This window comes from Saimiri boliviensis, chromosome 2 (genome assembly GCF_048565385.1).
Source record: "Saimiri boliviensis isolate mSaiBol1 chromosome 2, mSaiBol1.pri, whole genome shotgun sequence".
Taxonomy (NCBI): Eukaryota; Metazoa; Chordata; class Mammalia; order Primates; family Cebidae; genus Saimiri; species Saimiri boliviensis.
This window is the reverse complement of record NC_133450.1, coordinates 49,061,051-49,086,615: the sequence shown is the minus strand read 5'-3', so window position 1 is coordinate 49,086,615 and position 25,565 is coordinate 49,061,051. Positions and strand designations below refer to the sequence as shown.

The 25,565-nt window shown below is 36.7% G+C and overlaps 1 long non-coding RNA gene and 1 other non-coding gene across 3 annotated transcripts in view; one reads left to right on the top strand and one right to left on the bottom strand.

Annotated features, from left to right (window-relative positions):
• Positions 1-25,565, bottom strand: part of LOC141583563 (uncharacterized) — a 455,143-nt gene that overhangs the window by 84,912 nt on the left and 344,666 nt on the right. The window lies entirely within an intron of this gene.
• On the top strand, positions 22,943-23,007 carry LOC120364166 (small nucleolar RNA SNORD37). The gene has a single exon (XR_005579508.1). It is a non-coding gene; the product is annotated as a small nucleolar RNA SNORD37 (small nucleolar RNA).

Here is a 25,565-nt window from a genome sequence, read left to right as displayed (position 1 = left end):
TCCTTGCAAAACCACCCATCAGAGAGAAAAAAGAAAAAAAGAAAAATAACAATTCTAATGTTGAGAAAAAGAAGTCAAGAGCTGACTCCAATACTTTCCTTATGTTCTCTCTGGAGCTCTGTGGAGACTATTCTGTGCTGGTAATTGCTCCTAATCAACTGGATGGAAGAGAAAGCAAAAATAAGAACAACCCTTTCCTATATATTTAGTACATGCTCAATTCTCCTCCAACGTAGAAGACATCTAGGAGAATCCTAGAAAAGGTTTTACTAGACATTTCTTTTCACTTAGCACACTGCTCTAGTCATTCTTTTCTTGGAGTGCTTTTAATAGTTTCCCTGAAAATGTATAGCAGCATAATAATCTGTTATTATGGTACGACTGGTATGACAATCTTTAATATTCTCTGTAGCTCAATCTTCACCAGGTTCTAGCCATGCTAGAAAATGGACTTCGAATAGGTAGAATTGTCTCAGCTAAGCCACTTTACATGGAAATAGGAAATCACCATAGGACTGTGACAATTTTTGAAAACTAGTACTTTGGGCAAGGTAAATATTGAGCTCATTCATGATGCACAGCAAGGACTCATACCTTGTCTCCCTCAGTTGTAACTTAATTACAAAGTTGTCTTGACTTTGTATTATAATTGGAATAAAATGGATTAATATTCATTACAAATAGACCATATTTAAAAACAGTGCTTAGAATAGATTCTTCCAAAGAGCTGACAGAACAGAGCACTATTACTTTTATACTATATTCCCACCTTGTCCAAGGATAAGGCATTAACGCAGACCTAACGTTTATAACAGCCCCTAAAATAAACACCAAGTAATTGTGTATTTAACTCTTAGTCTTTCAATATTTTTAAATGTTTTTCAGGCTTAAGCTAGAGTTATTCATTCTCACCTTTTTCCATATTGCTTAGATTAGTGAAGATGATTATCATAGCAGCAAATTAATGTTAATTTCACTATACAAAATTTTGAATGAAATTGAACAAGAAGAACAATATACATAAACAAAAGCCATATCTTAAGCTCATGGGCTATGCACGTATGTTTTTAGTTGACATAAGTTTTGGAAACATTTCCTTGGATAGCTGTGACCACTAAATTATAACCCCCCTGAAGGACTCAGCTATGTTTTCTTACATGTCCATAATTCCAGATTACAGTAGGTGCTCAATAAATACCCAATTAAAAAATTAAGCCAATGGGACAATGTAACCTATGTTTTATCTCTTAATATAACACCATGTCTTGCAGAATTTTAACAATTAGTCACGTCTCTGGAGTATACGGTAAGCTAGCTAGTGTTAACACCCGTTAAGTCTGTCATAGCATTGAGAATATGATTAAAGCTAATCCCATACCAGATAGTACAATACAAGAAACAACTCCTATGCTAGTCCTCAAAAAAGTTAAATAATTAACACCCCTTTTCCAAATCCTTTTAGAAAAAAACACCTTATAAATAAACGAGTAAATAGATAGCAACTCTAATGTGGGGAAAAAAAAAAAAAAAAAAACACTTCTTTGGTTACCTGTTGGTAATTCCTTTCACTATTGCCTTATAATTCCAACTCATGAACTGTTTTGTTCTCTTCAAGGATTGTTTCTGAAATAGGTTGGATGCTTCAGAGACGAAACAGAGAATTTCATAAGTGATTTGGTAATTTCAATACTGACGTAGAAAAAGTTAACTTATTTCCTTCCTTTGTACCCTAGACATGTTTTACAGTATGATCTACATGTCACCCTTTTAGAGGAAACTGGTTTTCTCAAGTCTCTACAGAAGCTAAAAGAATATTTATTTAAAAAAATGATGTTATACCTCAAGCCATGGGTATGGAACTGGAGCTAGCAATATGACCACAGAAGTTTTTCTACAACTCATATACTACCCAGTGATTTAGGACTCATGAGGCCTTAGAAATACATGAGATTATCCAATCACATTCTCAATCTCTAGAAGCCGAATGAAAAAAAAAATATGGTGAGAAGAGGAAATGACAGAGGAGCACACAATGGTGATGGTGGTGAGGGCAGAAACAGGGTAGTTGAAATCTATTAATGGTAAATCACTAAGAGAAGACCCTAAAACTCTTAAAATCTTTAAATGACCCTGGTTTAGATCTATTTCCTTGAGGGCCAGTCCTATTACTGATCATCTACTTAGATATCTATGAAAGCCCACTACTGAAATCACTCCATAAGTATTCTTAAGCTGCCTTTTCTTTAACTAGCTTAAGAAGTGCTTTACTCCTCATAATCAAATAATCCTAATGAGAAGCACTTGGAATATTTTCACGTTTGTAAGTTAAAGGTGTTTTTGTTTGTTTGTTTTCATTACTTAGCCCTCTCCTCTCAAAGGATGATTAAGGGAGATGAATGGAGACACAAGGAAGGAAAGATACTAGAATACTAGCAAGTTAGCTGAGGTCTTATAGTCTTCCAGGACATGCCCAAACTGGTAACTGTGGGCTTCCTTCTGCTTACTGGATGGATGTAATAATTAGCATCAATTTTCTGTGTATCTGAGATGAGCTGTATAGACTAGGAAGTTTTAAAAAGCTAGGACACAAGATAAATCTAGGAAAATCTGAGGTTAATAGATGCTTCTTATTCTTTAATGTTTATAAGAATAATCTGAAAATCATGTTAGAAATGCAAATTCTTATTCAATAGATGTAAAGCAGGGCCTAAGATTCTGCATTTTCACAAGCTTCCATGTACTGTCAATGCTGCTGACCTGGCCAATATATTCTGAGTAGCAAGAATGAAGGGATCCTTTATGTAATTACACAACCATTCTAATTTATTCTCTGCAGGATAGTAAAATAGAAGATGACCATTGAAACCAGACAAAGTCACCATTTTCAAGCTGTGTGGAATTGTAGCCTATCAACATTTTTGTTTCCTCATTCGTAAAATGGTGAGGATAATATTTATCTTGCAGAATTCTTAAAATTAAATGTTATTAAATATGTAAATTTCACAATAGTTCCTAAGCAAGTGGTATTTATTTTTTGATTCATTCACTATGTTAATTAGAAAACATTTCTTGAATAGTATGCAGTTTTCTACAATAAATGCTGGAGAGGAAGAAATATATGATCTCTGCTCCAAAGAGTTTATAAACCAATAAAAGTAAAAAGTTGTCTACAGGGTGATATCTTGTGAAATACAATAATAAATGCCATAGAGATATCAAAACAAAATGCTTTGGAGTTTTAAAAAAGGCAGGTTGACTGAGAGAGGAAGGAGAAAAAGGTAGGAAAGTCAGAATATTTCAAAAAGGAGACTGCATTTCTACTAAATATATGTAGCTGGATATGAGTTCACCAAACAGAAAAGAGGAGGCTGTAATTTCAAGTAAAGGAAGCAGCTTGTAGAAATGATGGTAATGTGAAAACTGAGACTTTTTAATGGTACCTCCAGAATTCCAATTTGGTTACAACTAGGTTGAATTGGGAGGCAGCAAGGAAGACAAAGCTAGCTACATCTAAAAGGCAAAGGCCTCTTATGACATGCTGGGATCCTGGGACAGTCTGCACCTCCTTACATAGCTTCATCACATCTTACTATAATTAAAAACTAGCTCATGTATAACTCTGCATCTCTAATAAATATGTCTTGCCCGTAACAGGTATTCAATGAGTTCTTGTTGACAGAATAAATGCATAAATATTAAGGGGAGAGATTTCTTGGGGAAGGGGAAAAAGGTCTAAAATAATATTCCACAGACGGATCCCATAAGCAAACAGCTGCCTGCTCTGCTTATCTTGCAGTGACCTTAGCCAGTATGGGGGCTCTGGCATAAATATGCATCTTAGAGCAACACCAAGCGGTTTTTATTTGGCATGATTGTTACATTACATAACAGAAACAACCATCCCGTTATACAATGTATTGCATGCATTCCATTTGGCCTCCCTGTGATGATTCAATCTCTTAGTGGCGCTGAAGATGGTAAAGGTTGAGATAAACTATTATACTCTAAGCAGATTGAGATCATCAGATGAAAACTATGGTGTGTCACATTGTACTCACCATCGCTTGTAACACAAAGTTCAGTAATATAGTTTGCAGCTACTAGTTATTAAAGCAGCTTTTGAGACCAGGACTTCTGCTTTCCTAACACACAGAAGCACAAGGCTGATTGTTTTTCCGAAGAAGCAGAAAGGCACAGTCTCCAGTGGACAATATGATTTCAATATAGAAAGCCTGCTTACATCTCACTTCATTTCATTCCATCTATTGATTTCTTCAGGATTGTGCACATGTATTGGAATATCTTTACTGAATCCCTCAGGCATTCCAAGTAAACACAAACAGAATAATTAGGAACAATAGTAAAAGAATAATTGTAAAGCAGAGCATGTCTTCATATTATATTAGAAATAGAAACCTTGGATTTATCAGATGGAACTATTTTAGGGCTAGCTTTAGGCAGAATTAAGCAGGTAAAGCTCGACTTCTATAGGAGAACAGCACAGTGGTCAAGGGTATGGCTGTAGGCAGGTAATCTGGATTGGAAATTACTTGAAGACTTCCTGGCTTTGTGATTTGGGATGTATTGCTCAATCTTTCATGCTCCAAGCTCATCATATATAAAGTGAGAATTATACAATTACTTAACCCATAAGGATATGGAGAGTTAATCCATAAAATATCACTTAGAAAAATAATGGCACTCAAGAGCTTAATATATGTTAGCTCTTCTTATAATTTTCAGGGCCTCCACTCTACTAATTCAGTAAAAATCCCTGCTTCTGGAGTACCTCATTCTATATTTTAAGTGCCTCTAATATTATTTTTGTCCTTTTGCATATTTAGATTTCTAGCAAGAGTTTGAGTCATTTATAGGTTTGTGTAATTGTGTCCTCACAAAATTTTGCCCCTGTCCAAAACCCGTTTATCTTACATTTCGTCTCTCACTGTGGAAAGAAAAAGACTTTTAAAAAGTTATTAAGAAATCCACAGCAATAATAAACAAGGGGTGGGAAGCCTCCTATCCCAGCCCACAATCAAAGCCTCTGAAGTGACAGCAATATACAGTCAGTCATGCAACAAATATTTATTGAAGTGTCAGATACTCCTGGATGCTGGGGGCGCAAAGATAAATAAGGTAATGTAGATTCTCAGTATTCACTGAAGAGCTTGGGAGCACCAGAAAATGGGGCTTTAATTCAGTTTCACATAGGGGTAGAAAATGGTACCAGGAAAGATTTTCTCCCTATAACCTTGTAGACTTTTCTAGAGTTGTTTAATTACCAGCATCAGTTTTCTTTTGTTGTTCAATATCCAACTGGTTAGAAGACAAAGTCTTCTTTCTCATTCCTCAATAAATCCTAAAAACATGTCCTTCCACCCATCAAAATGCTTAGAGAACAGGAAAAAATATATAATAATTGTCCAACTCAGAAGTGAGAGGCTTGGGTCACATGCAGCAAACTTTCCTTTGGGTATTACTTATTAATGCCGTGAAAGCAGCACAATGCATCTATTCATTCACTCATTCAATTACTCCTCCTCACTGTGCCTTCCTGCACACTGCTTACTGTGCCCTCACAACCTGATATGGTTTGGCTGTGTCCCCACCCGAATCTCATCTTTAATTGTAGCTCCTGTAATTCCTATGTGTCATGGGAGAGATCTAGTGGCAGGTAATTGAATCATGGGGGTGGGTCTTTCCTGTGCTGTTCTCATGAAAGTGAATAAATCTTGCAAGATCTGATGGTTTCATAAAGGGGAGTTTCTCTACACAAACTCTCTTGCCTGCTGCCATGTAAGATGTGACTTTGCTCCTTATTTGCCTTCAGCCATGATGGTGAGAACTCCCCAGCCATGTGGAATTGTAAGTCAATTAAATATTTTTCCTTTATAAATTACCCAGTCTCGGGTATATCATGATTTGTAGTGTAAGAAAAGACTAATGCACAACCCATGTCAGCAATGTTAGACAAAAAGAATCAATTAAAAGGATTAAGTGTCCTTGTCCACGTGGAAGCTAAAAATAGTTGAAGATATATCTTATAATAGGAATAAAAATGAAATACATGATTAAATACCATTATTTAAAAATGACTTGATGTTCTGGAAAAAAACATCAGCTAAGATAGCAAACACTGAAAGTTTTTATCTCAAGTGCCCCTTGTATTACCTGGAAGTGGATGCCTGGAAAACTGTGTTGCCAGTGATTATCTGATGACAAGACTCAGAAAGAAACAGCTTAGGGTCCTGGAAACAATGTTGGTCATGCCATAGGAATGAGAAGTATCAGCACTTAGCTACATCTTTTTCATGTATGCTGGCTAGGTAGGATGACAATTAAGAAAAGCGGTTGTAATGTACTAGGCTTGGATTCTGCTGTCTGCTTACTGTGGGACTTCGGGAAATTTATTCAACTTCTCTGAGCCTCAGTTTTCTCAATTAAAAAGTGAAGACACTATATCTCAAAAATGTTAGCTATTACCATTTAATTAGTCTGTAGCTACGTGAAGGACATAGCCAAGTCTGTCTCAGTCATCTTTACATCCTTGATATATGGTCCAACAAGCATTGTCTACACACACACACACACACACACACACACACACACACACACAATGGGAAGGGTATTTAAAATAATAGGGATTGGAGAATAACTATAAAAGATGGTTAGAATATTAATAAGTCAAGGAGCATGAGAGAAGAAGTTACTATTTGGGCAAAAACAAGTTGGCAAGACATGGAAACCAAATGCTTATGACAGTCATGGACTGAAGAAGAGACAGACAAGCCAGAAGAAAAGATAAATAGTATCCAAACAACTTCAACTTTGGAAAACACTAAGAGATCATCTCATTTATATTTCTTTTTGTGAAGAAAGACAACTGAAGCTCAGAGGAGTTTAAATAGCTTATAGTGGGAGATACTGGCATAGCTAAGATTACAACCCAGATTGCCTGACACATACTTCAGTGCTCACTTGGGAAGGAACTGGAAGAAAATGCTGGGAAGCTGGTCTAAAATCGTATGATAGAGTTCTCCATATGGAAATTTCACTTCTTAAGTAATGAGGACCTCTCTGCTCTGTTACCAACAGGATAAGGTAGAAGAAAATTCCCCAGAGGGCTCCTTTGTGGGTCATGGCTGCAGAGAGTGAGGCCACAAAGTAAGCACTATTAATCAGCAAGCAAGATTCAAGAAAGAATATAAACTAAAAACATTACAAGCTTATTTATACCAAAAAAAAAAAAAATACAGTACTCAACAGTGTTGGTAAGTTGGGGAGGAATGGGCTGATGGCTTGATTTAAGTGAAGATTAGGTAAGGAAGCTAGGAGAAGGATTTCCTTGAACCTAAAAACACCACATAGTATTCGTAATGTGCCACATACTATCTGGAAGTGAAAACCACACACGTTTTGACACTTTGTTTAAAAGTTTTTTCAAACGTTTTTGTTTGAAGGTTTTTTCTTTCATGAAGAACTCAAGATAGTCTCTTAGATATTACTATTATTCATAATATCTATGCCCTTTTGGTTAGGGGCAGAGATATTTTTAGTCTCATTTTATAACGGAGCAACAATTAAAAGTCAAACATGAAAAACATTCTGGTTTATTGACTCTCATCACCTTATTCTTACACTTAATGCTTGTCCTACCCAAAGACAAGAAACTAGTACCAAATGCCTTCCCTAGGTAGGTAAATGTTGTTCATTTTTATTTGTCATCTAATAAATAAATGCCAGATTTAGAGGTGGAACCTTCAAAGTGAAGTTGCCTTATCCTGAGAAAATGTTGGTGTCTGTTTACATCCATATATTAATGGAATAATCTTCCAGATCAGTCAGAGTACTTGAGACACAATCAATGATACATATGCCCCCATTGTTCTTAATTAGCTTCTGATTAAAATGTCTTCTCATGCTCTTCAAGCTTAATTGTTGTCACTGACATCCATGAAAGTACTCTTGCAAAGATTTCTATATTGAGAATTAGAGGCAGGGAATCTATAGTGAAGCACTGTGTCCCCAGGAAGTTCTTCTCTCTCCCCTGATTATAATCAGACTCTGACTGCCATCACACAAGAATTATAATACCTAGGTAATAAACACCCTGCAGACATACTGTGACTGTAATATTTGGGTTCTTCAGGCTAAGGGGCCCTGCGGTGGCAAGCTTTTGTGTTCAGCAGTGCTCAGTTCTATCCAGAAGTTTCTTTCGTCAGTAGATAGTGTTTACTCCTCCTCTTCATTGGGATGTAAGTTATTACAGAGCAGAATTTGGGACTAAATTCCACTGTAGTGTTCTTTGCAGTGAATCTCGGGATCGCTTTGGTTAACATGGATGGTACCCTTAGCCAACTGTGTAGCAGCTCTGTTTTTTAAGTCTGCATGTGCATTGCAATCTACTTAGGAAGTAATTTTTTAAATTCCAGATCCCTAAGCCATTTCCTAGTCCATTTAATCAGAATCAGTACAGAGGTTAAGAGCAAGAGCTCTGGAGTCAGCAGTCTGAGTTTGTATCCTGACTCTAAAATGCAAACCTGGGACAGGTATTTAAACCCAGTGCCTTAGTTTTCTTATGTATGAAAATGCAGTTAATTATAGCTACCTCATGAGGGTGTGCTTAGAATAGCACCTGTCCCATATAAACACAATTTAAGTATTGGTTATGATGGTGGTAGAGGCAATGGAGCTAGAACTTGACTAAACCCTTCCTAAAGCCCACCTTTAGATTGGGAAGGCAGCAAGCCCCGTTTATTTTTTAACTCTTTTTGAGCTTGGTGGTGGTTCTGTTATTTTCAGCTTACATACATCCAATTCTTAGGGTAGGCTGGGAGGCCTCATCTGGGCATTCTGCCAATACAATAGAAAGAGCACCAGTCAGAAGATTTGAGTCCTAGTCCAAATGCTATTCTATCTGGGAGCATACGATTTCAGAATCCTTGGCAGTGTTAACTTGATTACATATATGAGTCTGGGCATTGACATCCAATAATTAACGTACTAAAATGCCTCACCCCTCAATTCTGTTTATCTAATAAATAAGGAGACTGAACTAGAAAAGCCTAAGGATGGTCAAGCTTAAGGAATCAACATTCTTAATCTTCTCCTGGACGCCAAGGGGCAGACTGTATTTTGTAGTGCATTCCACAAACTCTTCTCTTGCAAAGGAGTTTGATTTCCCCCCTCTTTGAAGATGAATAGGAGGGAGATGTTGAATGCTGCTAATTCTCAGAATAGAAACCAAGGCAACAGGAGAAAACAATACCAGAGAGGTGCTGATTCTAGACGGCTTATGAATACAGAAATTACCTGTCTTTGTTACATGTTTGGAGCTGAGCCTTCCTATAATTTATCTTTGCATCTCAAGAGGCTTTATATAAAACACTGAGACATTTTCTTAAATAGAAGAGACTAAAAAAACATTTAAAAAAGCAACCATCCCTTGTGTCTGATTGTTCTTCCATGCTGCTTGTCCAAGACTGGTTTAAGGTAACCTGACTGTGCACATGAGTGTTTTAGGCTATGGCCATGCAGTATCCAAACACCTATTTGAGAAGTGAATTCTTAAACAGAGAACACAGACTGACCACGTAAAAGCTTCATGTTTAAAATCAGTACTTTTCATATACAAATCCAGTTTTCTGGCCTCTCTAGAACAAAAATTGGAAGATCTGGAAACACCAGAGTGGCATTTCCCATTACAACAATAGGCTAATACTGAGTGGCAGCTGCCCCAAGACTGTGTGCCCAGTTTGCTGCAGTCCCTAACCTCCCTGACATCAGCAGAACTCAGAGGCTGGCAGTATTCAACATTCGGCTTCTGCTCTGGTCTTCTCACATTTGGCCTGACTCACTCATTTCTACTGGTTTTTATATATTCATAGATATTTGAGTTTGTAACTCTAGCTTGCCTTTAAACTTTGTCTATATCCAAGTTGAAGTACCTAATTTAACTTTTTGAAAATCAAGTGGAATGCTTCAAATGGTACCACCAACAGTGGGGAAGAACACTGGCTCTATGATGGCCAGTTTAACTGTCACCTTCCAATAATTCCAGATGACATTCTCTAGGTGCAGTAATGTAATTGCATGTATTATGAACTTCTAATGTGGGCTTAGACCTTTGTGTATCACAAAGAAGTGACAGTTATTTAGATCACCTACTGAGATGATTTGAGGAAGAGTTTTGGAATAGGCCTCAAATAGATTTGCCTGAAGCCTTCTCTGCATTTTCCTCATTTCCTTTATAGAGCTTAGGTCAGAAACTGCTTTTCCAGCACCATCTATTAGAAGCACATGAAATGTCAGGCCAGATTTATGGATTCAAGAATTGACATTGGATCATAATTCAATTTAGAGTAGAAGGAACAAGAATACCGAAAATGACCTGGAGCCAATTCCTTTGTGGTCACAACAACACTATAAAGAGAGCATTGATTTCTCAACCAAAGCCACTCCACGTTTCACCCCTGCCCCAACTCTTGTTTTAGTACATATTCTGGTTATAAAATACTAAGTATACAATTACAACAAAAACCTAAAAGTCTGCTTACCATTTCTGCTGTTCTTTTCCAGACGTCTGACTGTAGGCTTCTTCCCTGTTTGCCACCATGTCCTGTCTTCTTTTTTGTCCTCCCAGTACCTCGTTGCTACCGAATCTGTCTGCTTTTGTGTGTGGCTGTGCGTTTTACCAAATTGTGACTGCATGCAAAGAGCACATCTTGTGCATTATTGCTCCCCCAATTCCTAAGCATGCTACCCTGCACTATAGAAGCTATTTATAGTTACCTAAATGATTGATGGCCTCCAGTATATCAAGCCCTTCCTCTCATTCCAGGACATTAGTTTATTTCTTCACTACTTGAACCCCATCATCAGCCATCTTAGTGAATTCTTACATTCACTTTCTTTCATCTCTCTTTGCCAAGTTACCAGACTGTCAAGGGTGACGAGAAGTAGCTCTGTAACTAACAGTTTTGAAGATACGTTTATGTCTTGTAAAGCCAACACACTCTGCAAAATAATAACTGATACTTCACAGACATGTAATACTTCTAGTCAGTCAATTCTATCATAGCACATATTCCCGAAATGCTCTTGAATCTTCAGTTTCCCAGCATCCCACAGTCTTCAGTCTTATTAGATGACCTAATCCCCCTATGAAATCTAATTGATCCATTTGTTTATTTGTTCCTTCCCATCCTATAATACCTGGGATTTTTTTCTGAATCCCTCTTCCTTTCTCTTGCATTCATCCTCTCTCTCTCTCTCTCTCTCTCTCTCTCTCTCTCTCTGTCTTCCTCTCCATTTCTATTTTCTGTTTGTTATTAATTTCATGCACTTCTTTTATCTATAGCAGCTCTTTCAAAGGTTAGCTGCAAGCTCACTATTGGCAAATTCAAGCTGTTTCTAAATCCTATTCCTGCTAAACACTTGCATTTTTCAGCACTATGTCTATCACTCTCGTTTACATTCTTTGTAACAGTAATTTTTTTTGACACTGTCACATTTTGGTTCTCTTACCTTTTGAAATACTTCTTACCTACTTCCCAGTTTTGGCTCCTCCTTATCCCCCACTCCCAATCACACAGATTTCTAATCAATTTTGATTCTTTCTTCTCCTTTGTACCCCCTGTGCAATCAGTCTCCAAGTCCTGAAGTATACTTCAGGGGACAAGAGACACATTTAACTTGCCATGTTGTCATCTAGTATTCAATTTGAACATCTCAGTCTCTTTTGAGGTGCCTAAGATGTTCTAGAAGTATACTCTGGAAAACTTCAAGTCAGATATTAAAATCAGGAATGAGGCTAAATCTATAAAAATCAGAGAAATAGTTCGCTAGTTGACATATAACAGGTGAGATGATGCTTGGGCATATTTATCTTCTGCTTCTGCTGCTAGATGGGGATTTAGTTCAGAGGAAATACATTTCTCATGCCCAAGTTCCAATTCACTCCTTTCCTATTATGAGGCAAAAAAGGAGAAATGAATTTTGCGTAACTGGGTATCATTTTTGTCACAAGTGAGAGAAATCCAGCTCAAACAAGCTCGGGCCAAAGTGGGGGATGTATTCTCAAGCATGATTAGACTTGGGAAAGGAAAGCAGTAACTCTGGGAAAACTAGAAAAACTGATTATTTCTTATCCCCTGCCCATACTTTTCTTTCACTTCAACTGTGTTCTCTTTGGTTAAGTTTTTTGATGATACTTGAATCATGGCAACCTGAAATCTGGTTTCATATAATTTCATTTTCTTCAACACAGAAAAAAAAAATCTGTTTCCTTTAGCTCCAATTTGATAAAAAAGTAGAAAAGACTTTGTGGGATGAGTTCAGGTGATATACGAGGTGGACGTCCCTAATCAGAAAATGTGAAACTTGAAATGCTTCAAAACCAAAAAGTTTTTGAGCACCAACATGATGCCAGAAGAGGAAAATTACACACCTGACATCATGTAACAGGTTGCAGTCAAAGTGCAGACAAAATATTGTTTCCTAAGGCTATGTGTATAGATGTATATGAAACATAAGTAAAATCCTTGTTTAGACATGGATTCTGTTCCCAAGATATGTCATTATGTATGTGCAAACATTCCAAAACCAAAAGTATCTATATATGAAATCTGAAACATTGCTGGTCTCAAGAATTTCAGATGAAGGATATTCAACCAGTACTAATTGTTCCCTCAGTACCCCAATCCATCAGATTGCTTGTGCATATATGGTCATACAGGAAGCTGGCAGTTCTCATTTGCATAAAACAAGATTCATAAAATGAAGACATATATAGCACTAACCTCAAGCCAAAGTCAGTCCCAACCCAGTACTCGATCCTCATTTTAGTAGAACGACAAATCTTTATAAAGATCTGCTCTCAATTTTTAATCATCCTTTCTTTCAGCCGGGAATGTTGCTTTTAAGTTTTTAGTCCTGAAAATTTAACTCTTCTTAGTTTAAAAATCAGGATTTTATGTATCTATGGACACTGAGTTGAGAGAGAAGGATTAAGTGTAGCCCTTGCTAGTCTTAGAATATCAGAAATCAAAATTACTTTGATAGAATTCACCAAATGGATTACATGGCAATGGTACTTGCATGCATTTTACAGGCAATATAGGTGACACTTCTATAAAACTCTTAAAACTATCTATCAGGGTTGGGCATGGGTTGAATGAATGCGGTGGTTGAGATGGCACCGCTGAAATGCAGACCAGTGCAGAGCCACGCTGTTTCTCCACTCCCTCTTCCCGCTGCTGTGGCATTGTCATTGCTACCTTCTTCCAACACTAGAGACCCCCAGGGAGCCAAATTCCTCCATCACACTAACTTTCCCTTTATTTGAGGTCAGATATATGAAATCGGTAAAGAAATCTCTTTTTTCTTACAGTTCAAATTCCACATGAAGTATTAATTCCCAGATTATAACTCACTTGATATGATTAAAAATTATTCCAAAGACCTGGATAAGACATTTATAAATCGAAGGCCTCGTTCTGACAATTTTTTGTCAGCAGAATACTACAGGGAGAGAAAAGTCCAGCGTAATAGATTGTGGGTTACTATATGTATCTGAAAATAGATGTAATGGAAATTTCAGAAAGCCAAACAATCAAATAGAGAGGTAGCAGCCCCCACACTTATCTCAAACAGAAATCTTTGGGGGGGGGTGTGTGTAATGCAATTGAAAACCATTTTCTATGTAAGACACACAAATACAGTTGAGAAATAATAAAAGTTTTATAGAATCAGAAAATTCTTTCCAATCCATCTAGCACAAAGGCTGATAAAAATCGAAGCTTGGAACAAGTCAATACAGACCCCAATTCACAAATTCACTTTGCTTTAGCTACTGCTGCCACATTTTGTTTTTTTTTTTTTTTTTTTTAATTGGATACTCAAGGTCAGTTGTTGTAGAATCAGTAATTGATAATGTATTATGTTAAACTGTCATGCATAACAGTGAATTCTGTAACAATGACTGCTTTAGTAAGAAATTGTTGTTAGTGCCTTCAACATTCCAAACAAAAAATAATACTAATGAATCTACTGAGTACTGATGGAAAGGATGTAATATACTTCTCCACAAAAATGTCTTGTAATTTAGGATTAATTAATGTCCAATTATTGTAAGCTGTTACTAATAAATTTTAAAAGTCAGCTCTGCACTTCCATTTTGTAATGTTTTTATAAAATGGAACATTAGATGTTTTTAATCTTGTCTGTTCTTGCAAAATACCCCAGATAACATGCTGTTTTGCATTTCAAATAATATATACTCATTTAAATGCAAAACCAGGGTCCAATCAGAATAAGATGGCAATCAAATTACAATATTCAATGAAGAGTTTTCCAAGCTGACTTCATTAGTAAACTATCATGAATTTCAAGATCTTACAAGGTTTCTATTTGTTTGTACAACTGCAAAGGGCTCAATTATGGAGCTTTGAGAGAGTCTAAAAATAACATCAGACTAATTAAAAGTTTCAACCGGATTTGGGCTAGCACTGTTTTGAAACTATTTTTAATCCATTTGACTTTCAAAATGGACTTAGGAAGCTAAGGCTCTGTTTTTAAACTATTGGATTAAAAACACACAGGCAAAAAAAAGATAAAAAACAAAGAAAACAAACAAACAAAACGGTGAGACCGGGAGCCTTCCTCTTTCTGGTATCTAAGAAAACACAGAGAACTGTGCAGATCTGTCTGAAAAAACCAGCCGTGAGAGTGCTGCCCCGTGTCCTCTTAGGCTTTTAGGGGAACTCAGTGTCATTTTCTGGCATTATTGTGCATGCTGAAAACAAGCTGGGAGAGTCTGTAACTTCAAGTTGCTGAATCTTTGAAAAATGCAGGCAAGAGCTCCAGTCTTTGAAGTCATTTTCGCTTTAGGAGGCAAGATCCAGGTAATCAGGAAAAGCTCAGGAGGTCGGGCTGTTATGCTAATGCTCTGCCAGTGCAGTAGCTGCTCATGATAGTACATCTTTTGGATCATCAAACTTTGTGGGTACTCCCAGCAAGGCTTCTGCCTCAACAGGTGCTTTCTTTGTTTGACAAACAGGGCAGTGATAGGGTATGGAGATAGAAAGCACTTAGATTGCCAGGTTTTTTTGTTTTTTTGTTTTTTTTTTTTTTTTCACATTTATCAGATGGTGCAGTACTGTGGTTCACTGAACATGGCAATATGAGAAAAGCTGGTAGAATTTTTTTTTTTAAGTTCTGAGATACATGTGCAGAATGTGCAGGTTTGCTACATAGATATACATATGCCATGGTGGTTTGCTACACCTATCAACCCATCATCTAGGTTTTAAGCCCCACATGCATTAGCTATTTGTCCTAATGCTCTCCCTCCCTTTGTCCTCCAAAAGGCCGCAGTGTGTGATGTTCCCGTCCCTGTGACCATGTGTTCTCATTGTTCATCTCCCACTTAGGAGTGAGAACATGTGGTATTTAGTTTTTTGTTCCTGTGTTAGTTTGCTGAGAATGATGGCTTCCAGCTTCATTCATGTCATTTCAAAGAACATTATCTCATTATTTTTTCATGGCTGCATAGTATTCCATGGTGTATATATGGTACATTTTCTTTATCCAGTCCATCATTCATGGACATTTCGGTTGGTTCCACATCTTTGCTACTATAAATAGTGCTACAATATACATATGTGTGCATGTATCTTTATAGTAGAATAATTTGTAATCCTTTGGATGTATACCCAGCAGTGGGATTTCTAGATCAAATCGTATTTCTGGTTCTAGGTCCTTGAGGAATTCCCACACTGTTTCCACAATGCTTGAACTACTTTACACTCCCACCAACAGTGTAAAAGTGTTCCTATTTCTCTATAGCCTTGCCAGCATCTGTTGTTTCCTGACTTTCTAATAATCACCATTCTAACTGGTGTGAGATGGTCTCTCATTGTGGTTTTTATCTGCATTTCTCTAATGATTAGTGATGATGAGCTTTTTTTCTATGTTTTTGGTTGCATAAATGTTTCTTTTTTACCTCTTTACATTTCTGTTTGAACCGCCCTTGGTTTTTCTTTCTTCAACAGGGTTTTAAGCACTCCTGAGATTTTCCATAAGATATGAATTAAAATGTTAAGAAATTATTGTCTTTAGAGAAATGCTAACTTCTTACTCTAAAACATCACAAAAATAAATTCACTAATTTCAAGGTTTCCAAAGTTGTATAAATACGACATTCATTAAACTCCTGTTCTGGAGGTTACATAGGTATCAGAGCATCTGTCACTGCCACAGAAAAACATTAGAGGTAGCTAACAGCTTGAGGAAGAGTACAGCCTTGTGATTTGGTTTTATATTGTGCCTATTAATGTACAAACTACGATGCAAGTAGCATTTATTCATATGCCATTTAAATGAACAAAAAAGACATTGTGGCCAAGGCAATGATATCATCATAAACTGAAGGAGGCAAGTGTGCCTTTTAGATCATCAGTGTAATGGTTGTCTCATTTCAGAGGCTGGGTTTCCTTTGAGGACTTCTTTTATGATTACATATTTTTAAGGGCAATAACTCATGAATAAAATATCAATGAGTGAGGGAACTCTAAACTCTTGTAAAGCTAACTCAATTATCTATGCAAATGGGAGCATGGGTTGCATAAATCAACAACTTCTCAAGCTAATTCCCTGGTTTCGACTTATCCAATAATTTCCACATTTCATCTTTTCTCTTCAACAAACCCTCTACTTTCTTGCTAACCAGAACTGCAACCAAACTACAAAATGGATAGGCTTACATTTCATCTCACCCTCTCTTGTTATCCCTAAAGGGCATGTCTGATGGATAGAAATGGTCTTAAGACGCAGCAGGAGGAAAGGAAGCAAGCAAGAGCTGGAAAGCCCACCAGCTGTATAGCAAAACCCTGAAAAGTCCAGTATTGGTGAGGGGTGGAACTCACGTAATTTCTAATTTTTATCAGAATCATGTCAAAAGTTAGCAAATTTCAATTTTAAGGCTAACAAATTATTTGGCCAACAGTTTTCATGTGTAGGAGTTTTCTATATGACTGAATTTGTGCTGAGTACAATTTGGGTGGATCTTTGCAAATGAAACTGTCCCTAAGGTAAGAAAAAGGACTAGATGATCAAAGAAAATAATAGAGTGCCATAAGAAACATGGAACCTCCTTAAAAAGTAGCTAAATCTAGTGGAAATTGTTAGAGGAGTGGGAGAAAAACATATCATTAAAGTTCAATACATGAACAGAGCTGATGTAGGAAAAAGATGCCAGGCTATTTCTATCAAAAAGAGATCAGAAAGCAGGTGAAAAATACCATCATTTTGTGAAAGCATTAGATACAAGGTAATATATGAGCTCATCTGAAACATCAAACAGCAATCTCACTTGATGATACCCCCACATTTTATTCCTTTATCATATTTTTAACTTGAAACTACCTTATGCATTAGTTTTCATAGCAGTACTCTTAGGGATTATAAGTGTTAATTTATCAAATAATTCCTATTGTAATAGAAGTTTTCCCAGTTTAATGTTTGAATATTTAAACTCCCCTTTCACCATAATGGAAAACCGACTTTAAACATAGTTGGTTTCTTCAGAGGGATATCTGCATTTTTCTAAGAGAAACAAAGATCAGAATGAAACTGGCATGAGAAATGAAGGTAACTCATACTTTAAAAAAAAAAAAGGTAGTAGGAAGAGAGATCAACTCGATTGAAAGAAGATATTAAATATGTAGCTATTCTCAGACACTGCTTTGCAGGAGCTTCAAAGATGCTCATATGAACATACAGGAATATGTATCTTTTTAATGTCTACCCAATGCCTCCATGCCTTTCTAACAGAAATCCAGGATCGTTCACTGGATGTCCACTGCCAGGAATCTGAATGTAAAGTAACATAATAAAAAGAGAGAAAAACTTTTGCTTTCTCTTTTTTAGAGTCGGCCCTCATTGCTAACAGACCACTATAGTGGTTTTTGCTCCCTTGTATCCAGCACTGCCTTGATTCCCATGCATTCAAGGCCAGGTCTCCAGGCTCCTATACATTCTTTGAGCTCACTATATTCTTCCAATAAATTTGCTTTTGTTAGTCAAAGTCAATTTCTGTTGCTCTCAACAAAATAATCATGAAATATGGAATATTTCTAAGGCAGCTTAGAAACTGAGAGGACATGAAATGTAGTAAGAAAAAGAGAGGATCAATGTCAGCAACAGAGAATTTTAAATATAACGTCGTTAAAAAATAAAGTTACTGGTTGTTGTCCTTGACTTACTGTGGGAGTCTTAAGAGGTAGAAGTAATGCTAAGAAGAACACAGTGTCTCCCAAAGAGATGTTTCCCTGAACACATGCTTGACAAGCACTTGTGTCCTCAGAGAAGGCTCTCTGTGAAGGCCAATGGTCTTCAGTCTTTTTCCACTCCTGCGGGCTGGAGGGATAAGACAGCTCATCAACACTATGTCCCCTGGAAGTAGTGACTCTGAGTTCTGGAGGTAGATTAGAACAGAGTGAGGGGGCTGGAAAAGGCTTTCGGTGATTTGAACACTTTTCTCCCAAACACCTGTCAGCTTCAAACAACAACTGCTTTTGATGTTAGTAGACAAGTTAAAATAAATTTTAAAAGTAGAATTAAGCACTGATAAAGCAAAAGAGTCACAAAAAACTATACCAGCAGAAAACATAAGGTTATAAAATTCAAATACAATTTAGTTACTCAGCCTTCTTGTTTTAAGTTTGGAGATGCTGAGGCAAAAATAGCACATTCTCAGGGTTATACAGCTTGTTTGTTAAGGCAGATCCTAGGGCTCTTGGTTCTTGAATCATGGCCCATGTCATTAAGACACGTTGCTTTCTTATTTTTTTAAATATCTTCCTCCAAATAATACTGATTCTTAGTGTTAGTGTATAAGAGTGGTTACCTTGATCCATCATGATATGTTAATAAAGATCAAAGATCAATCATGATATATTAATAAAGTTGCATGTTACAGGAAAAGCATTACTTGATGAATTTTTACCACTTTCAGTACCAAATAATGATCTGTAAGTGAAACCATGTTCAGGTTGATACTTATAGATATAATACCTGAAATATTAGAACCAGTGTCCAGAAACATAATCAGCAAATTTAATCCATATTTATTGATGGTAAATATTACAAATCTGAACTAGTAATAGTAATATTATATTTCAGAAAAAAATATATATAACGGAAGCTCAAATCCATTCTGTTTTCTCTTTACAAAAACGTCACCAGAAAGCTAAAAGTTAAATTTTATAAAATACATCAATCAGAAGCTCAAATTCAATTTACAATTTTTACCCACTCCCCCAAAAAAATCACTAGCCAACTTTTAAAAGATAATTGTGACAAAATATTCAGGAGTACATATGTATATACATTGAGATACATCCTTCACATAAAGGATGAATGTCAATCCACATTAAATATCACTTAAAATACATTTTAGATGCTCTTTGAGATAAGAAAATACTAAAAACATCTACATTTGAAATTGACTTCAGTAGTCGTTAGTTCAACCACAATTTTTCACACAAACACACAAAAACAGTTACGTGTTTTCAAAGTAAAAGTATTTGTGTCATTTTGGGTTGTCTTTGAATATTTTTTCTCGGTAGTCTTTTGTTTTTCTATATTTTTCAGTGTAGAAACTTGGCTGATAAAGTCATCAAGCAGTTTTCATTTTATGCATTCCTATTTAGTTTTTGTCTTTCTATTTCTCATCATTCATTGATGATACAAACAGACTTGTCTTTTGACTGAAATTCTTTTTTATAGCTCATAATTTATGAAGAACATGGCCTTCTGTGATAAAGACCCATCAAAAGCATTATTATTCTGCATTTATCAGCATTGAACTGCCTGTTTTATCTGTTAGTATTTAAAAGGTTCTGCTTTTTTTTTTTTTTTTTTCTGTATCTAGCTACAGTCCTCTAATTCATATCATCTCTATTATCTTCTGGGATGAGGTTTTGCCTCAGACTGTGGATCAAAGAAATCACATTATTAAAATTATCTTCGACATTCAAAATAAATTTTTTTCCATGCAATCTTATTATTTTGGTGAAGATGGCAAACGATTATCATTTAGCCCTTCTGATGCTGATCTGATCTTTAGTACCTATTGCCTCTGGTAATGTGTTGCTATATGAGATGTACTGAAATAAACAATTTGTCCTTCGGTTCTTTCAATCCTGTGTTCTTTATCTGTTAATGGGGTTCCACATGCTTTACTTTTCAAAACTCCTCAAGTTGCTGCATTGAATGATAAATGTTCTGCTGAACACCAGCCATTGTAATCTGCATATTAACAACAAATGAGTAAAAACGGTTGGAAAGGGGGTTAAGAATTTAAATGAAATAATGTTCAAGGTAAAGAAAAACTCGGAATAGAGGTGGATGGAGGCAAACAACAAAGACACTTCCAAGTTCTCAGGGTTCTCCACAAACTTCTACTCATTTGTTTAAAATCTAGAATTTGTCAGAGTGAATGAAAAATCCTGTGTTGAAGCATGACATGAAGATTAATATTGTGTGTTGTTATTCCTTCTCATCTCATTAGTGGTGACATGTATATTGAGTTCTTCTGCACGGTAACTTGATTTCTACCTTCCCTGATGTCCCAAATTCGACTCATCACTGCTGATTTAACCTTAGACCTGCATACTATTTACAAAATGCTCAGGAACAGGAAGAATTCAGAGTTAAAAAAAGGAAGTACAACTAAGTTACAAGAACCAAGATTCCTTTGGTTATAGAACCAAAGGGAATCTTTAAAAACATGTAGTTAATTTCTTTCCTTTTGGCAAGTTAATGCCTAAACCTGCCCTAAAAGGCAGGTATTGATCCTCCTTTTAAAGCCATCCAGCAAAGGAAAATTATACAAAATACCCTGGTGACCTGTTCAGGGTATCTCAATCCTATTACAGGCAAATTCATGTCAGATCTAACAACTTCATACCAAATGTCTGAATGTTGAAAACAAAACAGAGACCTTATTCATCATGGTGTAGTGGCAACAGCCCTGGAATCAGAATCTGAACAACTGAGTGATTGCCTCTTTCTGGTTGTGGGCATATTTCAAGTCATTGAACTTCTGTGAGTTTACATGTCTTCGTCTGACAGAATTATATCCGGATAATTTTCTTGTGAAAGAATTGTGTACATTAGTTTAACTTTACTGTCATTACTATTATTCTTAAATACAAGAACATACTCGGCACCTCCTAAGAAAGGAGCCCTTTGTTGGTAATGGGGAAAACAGAGGCGTACTGTATGGACTCTGCCATTAAGGAGCTGAGCATTTCATAAAGAGAAAGAGACATATCCAAAAATGTGACCTAAATTGATAAAATAACATATTGCCACATATTAAATCATGAGTACAAGAAGTAAGTTCTACTGGAATTCAGAGGAAGGCAATCCAATATTTGCAAAAGCAGCCAGGAAGTTGGTGTATTCCTGAGGACTGGCACATACAACTTCTGAAGAGAAGACCAGGCCAAATTGAGGCTCATTTCTTAAACACAGTATTTTAGACTGAACAAAAATTAATTGGCAGTGAAATGAACCCTTGTAATGCCTTGTATTGATAGCTAGGATGTTACTCAGTTATTCATTCAGTAATAACAATTTCTCTACAATGTGCCAGATTACAGAGATATAAAATAAAACACAGTTCCCTTCTAAAAGAATCTTAAAGTTCAGTGGAAGAAAACTGAAACTAAGATAAATCAAATGATTTTCCTACTTGGCCCAAATGAAAAATAGTAGAGCCAAGATTCCAAATTAGTTGTGAAGAGCTCCATATACAGTTCTCTTTACACACTGTACCTCACATCTACTCCCAAATTCCACTTTTCCCCCTCTCTCCCTCCCCTCGCCACACACACACATACACACACACCACATACATATGTAGGTGAAGATGTAGCATGAAAATATATAAGAATAAACTCCGTAGGTTTTTAAAAATTCTTCTCTCTTTTCCTTCACCATTCAGGCAGAAAGAAAAGCTTATGTACAGTGAACACGAGAAGAGATAATACAAAAGAATAAAGGCCCAATTTGCTGGATTTTAAAATTTTAGATAGATTTTGAAAGTATCTAGCAAAGGTAATAATCTTGAGAGTCAGAAATTTAATTTTCAATAAACAAGCATTTAAGGAAAAAAGTTTTTAATTTTCTTGTTCTAAGCATTGAGTTTTAAATATTAAAAATATTGAAAGCATGAGTTTATCACTAAAACCTTGTTTTATACAATGTTTATACAAGAATGGTCTGCAAGCCATCTGTATCAGACATGTAGTATGTGTCATAAATTAAGGTTGTGGAGCCATACCCTAAGTCTACAAAGACAAAGACAGGAGTATGTATTTTTATACACAACCCAATTTTCCTTATCCATTGTAAACTTTGAGTAGCTCTGCTTAAACTCCATCATGGAGAAGAAAAACATAAAGGAGGAGGACATGGAGAAGACAAGATGAGATAGTCATTTTTCTGCTCAAAGTGGGATATGTGTTCAGCCAGGAAAACAGAAAGAGAACTGGAGGGACATAACTGAGGTAAAGATAACTGTAGGTCCCTGAGGAGGGTCCAGAACTCCAGCTAGGCTGAAAGAAACAGCTCGTAGCCAGGTACAGTGGCTCACACATGTAATCCCAGCACTTTGGGAAGTCAAGGTGGGTGGATCACTTGAGCATAGGAATTCGAGATCAGCCTAGGCAACATGGTGAAACTCCATCTCTACCAAAAATTACAAAAATTAGCGAGGTGTAGTAGTGCATGCTTGTAGTTTCAGCTACTTGGGAAGCTGAGGTGGGAGGATTGCTCAACCCTGGGAGGTTGAAGCTGTGGTGAGCTGAGAGCACACCACAGCACTCCAGCCTGGGCAACAGAGCAAGACCCTGTCTCGGAAAAAAAAAAAAAAGTTCATAATAAGGAGCATTTCTTCAATTTGATCTGATGTGTATTGAAGAAATCCAGCATCTGAGGCCCATTGAGAAAGAAAAACAATAAACTTGGACAGAGACACAGAGATGCATAAAGGGCAGACAATAGAAAGAGACACAGGAGCAAATGGTGATCTGCAAGAAGAGAGGCCTGAACAGGTACTCTCCACACAGCCCTCAGAAGGAACCAACCCTACTGACACTTTGATTTCAGACTTCTAGCTCCTGGTGTCATGCAAAAATGGGATTTAGTCATGAAGTTTACATCTTCCAGAGGAAATACAGCCTGGAAAGTCAGACTCCAGTGATCCTTTCAAATTTAGTCGGGATTTTCACTGCTCTGTCACCTAAGGACATCAGTGGTGAATATAGGAGGCTAGAGACTGATTTGCAAGGCCAGGTGACAAGAGCTATACCTCAGCTAAAGGCAGACAGGAGCACAAATGGTATACAAATGCAATATCCCCCAGATGCCTGGAGCACACACATCCTGTTACTGTTTTCTGTGGTACAGAAAGGTGGAGAATCAGGGAGGGAATCCTGAATCAGTTGAGCACTAGTTTTCGAAATACTTCTTCTCATAACGAAAGTGACTTGGATCCACAAGCACTCACCATCAGCAAAAATCTGAGCTTGAGAATGTATGCAGGTATAAAGAAACAAAGGAAGATATATTTTTTAGATGGCTAAGTTTGTAACAGTATAAATACTATATGATTTTCATTTCAGCAAATGTGCTTGGCACTTAAGAGTTGGGAATACAGGGATGCATGTCTGTCATGTGTTGACTCATTACTGGTGTCAAAGCAGAATGAGGCACACTGCATGCACCATCACCATCCCGCACATCAGATCTACATTTAAGTTTCATTATCAATCCTCAGCAATTTAACAAACTGAAGATTAGCAAGATTTTGTCAAGGGCACATCATTGCTGATTGGTTGGCAGGGATCAAACCTAGGTCCACCCAACTTTGCTGCCTGACGTTTATTCACTAAGCCATAGGAAGTTTTGAGTAGAATAATATAAGAGAGGTGTCAAATTGTAATAAATAATTCAGTAAATGCCATAAGAAATGTCCAAATGGAATGAAGTAGCAGTAGGGAGCAGGGATCACTACTACAAAAGGTCTCAAGGAATGTTACATAGAATAATATTTTTCTTTGCTGTTTTGAGCTAGAATAAGAGATTCTGAAGTAACAAATGGAAGGAAAATGTGTTCCAGAGGAAGGAAATCATATGCCACGCCTAGGGTGATGAGAGTTATGGCTTGTGCAGAGAAGGTTGAGAAGTGGTCTACCCAATGACAGCATAGGTCTGCCAGGTAGTAGGGGAACTCTATGCTGGGGAGGTGGGTTGGGCCAGAACATGAAGGCATTGCAGAGTCATGGAGCTTTTTAAGTATAGAAATGGTGGGCTCAAATTTGCCTTTAGGAAAAACTAACTTAGAAGAGTATGGAGGTTATATTGGGAAAGTCAAAGCCTGTGATCATGTGATGGGCAGACTGGAGGGGATGGCAGCTTTGTGGTGATCCCAGGAGGAAGACAGAAGCCAGAGAGACCAAGGCACAGACTTCAGTCTTTCCTGAAGCGGAATTAGGGGATGGCAGCTTTGAGGTGATCCCAGGAGGAAGACAGGAGAAGCAAGAGAGACCAAGGCCCAGATTTTTGAGTCTTTCCTCAAGTGGAATTAGCAGACTTTGGTGGCTAATGGTAAGTTTGGAGGGCAAAGTGGTGCATTCTGGAGAACATTTAGGTCATTATTTTGTGAGGCAGAGTAGATTGGGATAATTTCCTGTATTGTTTATCAATACAGGATATCTGGGCAAAAGCAGCGGCGTGGTCATCAGTATTTGCATGAGATATTACAGGGAGAATTGTATACAGGGAGATGAAAAGCTGACCAAGGAGCAGAGGCCAGAAGAGCAACATTTAAAAACTTAAGTATAATGGAACTCTTGGCATGTCTTTGCTCAGACTTTATGCCACTGTTTCTTAAAATAAATGTTCTAAATATTCAAGAAATATAAGGTTTTAGTGGAAAGAGTTCTGACATAGTAAGGTTTTAGTGCCAAATTTGGCATTAATTAATTATGTGACCTCTGACATATCACTTAATCTAACTCAGACATGGCATCCTGATCTGTGGAATTAGGAGATCTCCAAGGTCTCTCTTTCTTGCTTTAAGATGAAATAATTCTCACTGCTTTCTTTAATTAGAGGATTTTAAGTGAAGTATATATTACATTATATTATAGGCAATGGTGTCAAGTGTTCCACAAGTATTAGCGATGAGAAAAATATTAATGATAATTCTAACTTTATGACTATAGAACTTACAAGATTTTATAACTCAAAGTCATGGGTATTTCTTTCTCTTTCCATAACTGAGAACAAATTCTATACACTAAAAAGATGTTGCAACAGACTAATTATAAAACAAAAGTCAACAGGACGAGGTGGAAGTTTTCTCAATCATCATTGTAATTTATTAACATAAAGGTCATCATTAAAATGCCTATAAACAGAGACTTTATACAATATAAAATTTTCTTCATTTGAAAAGGTTATGTTCTAACAAGATATAACTTATGGATTCA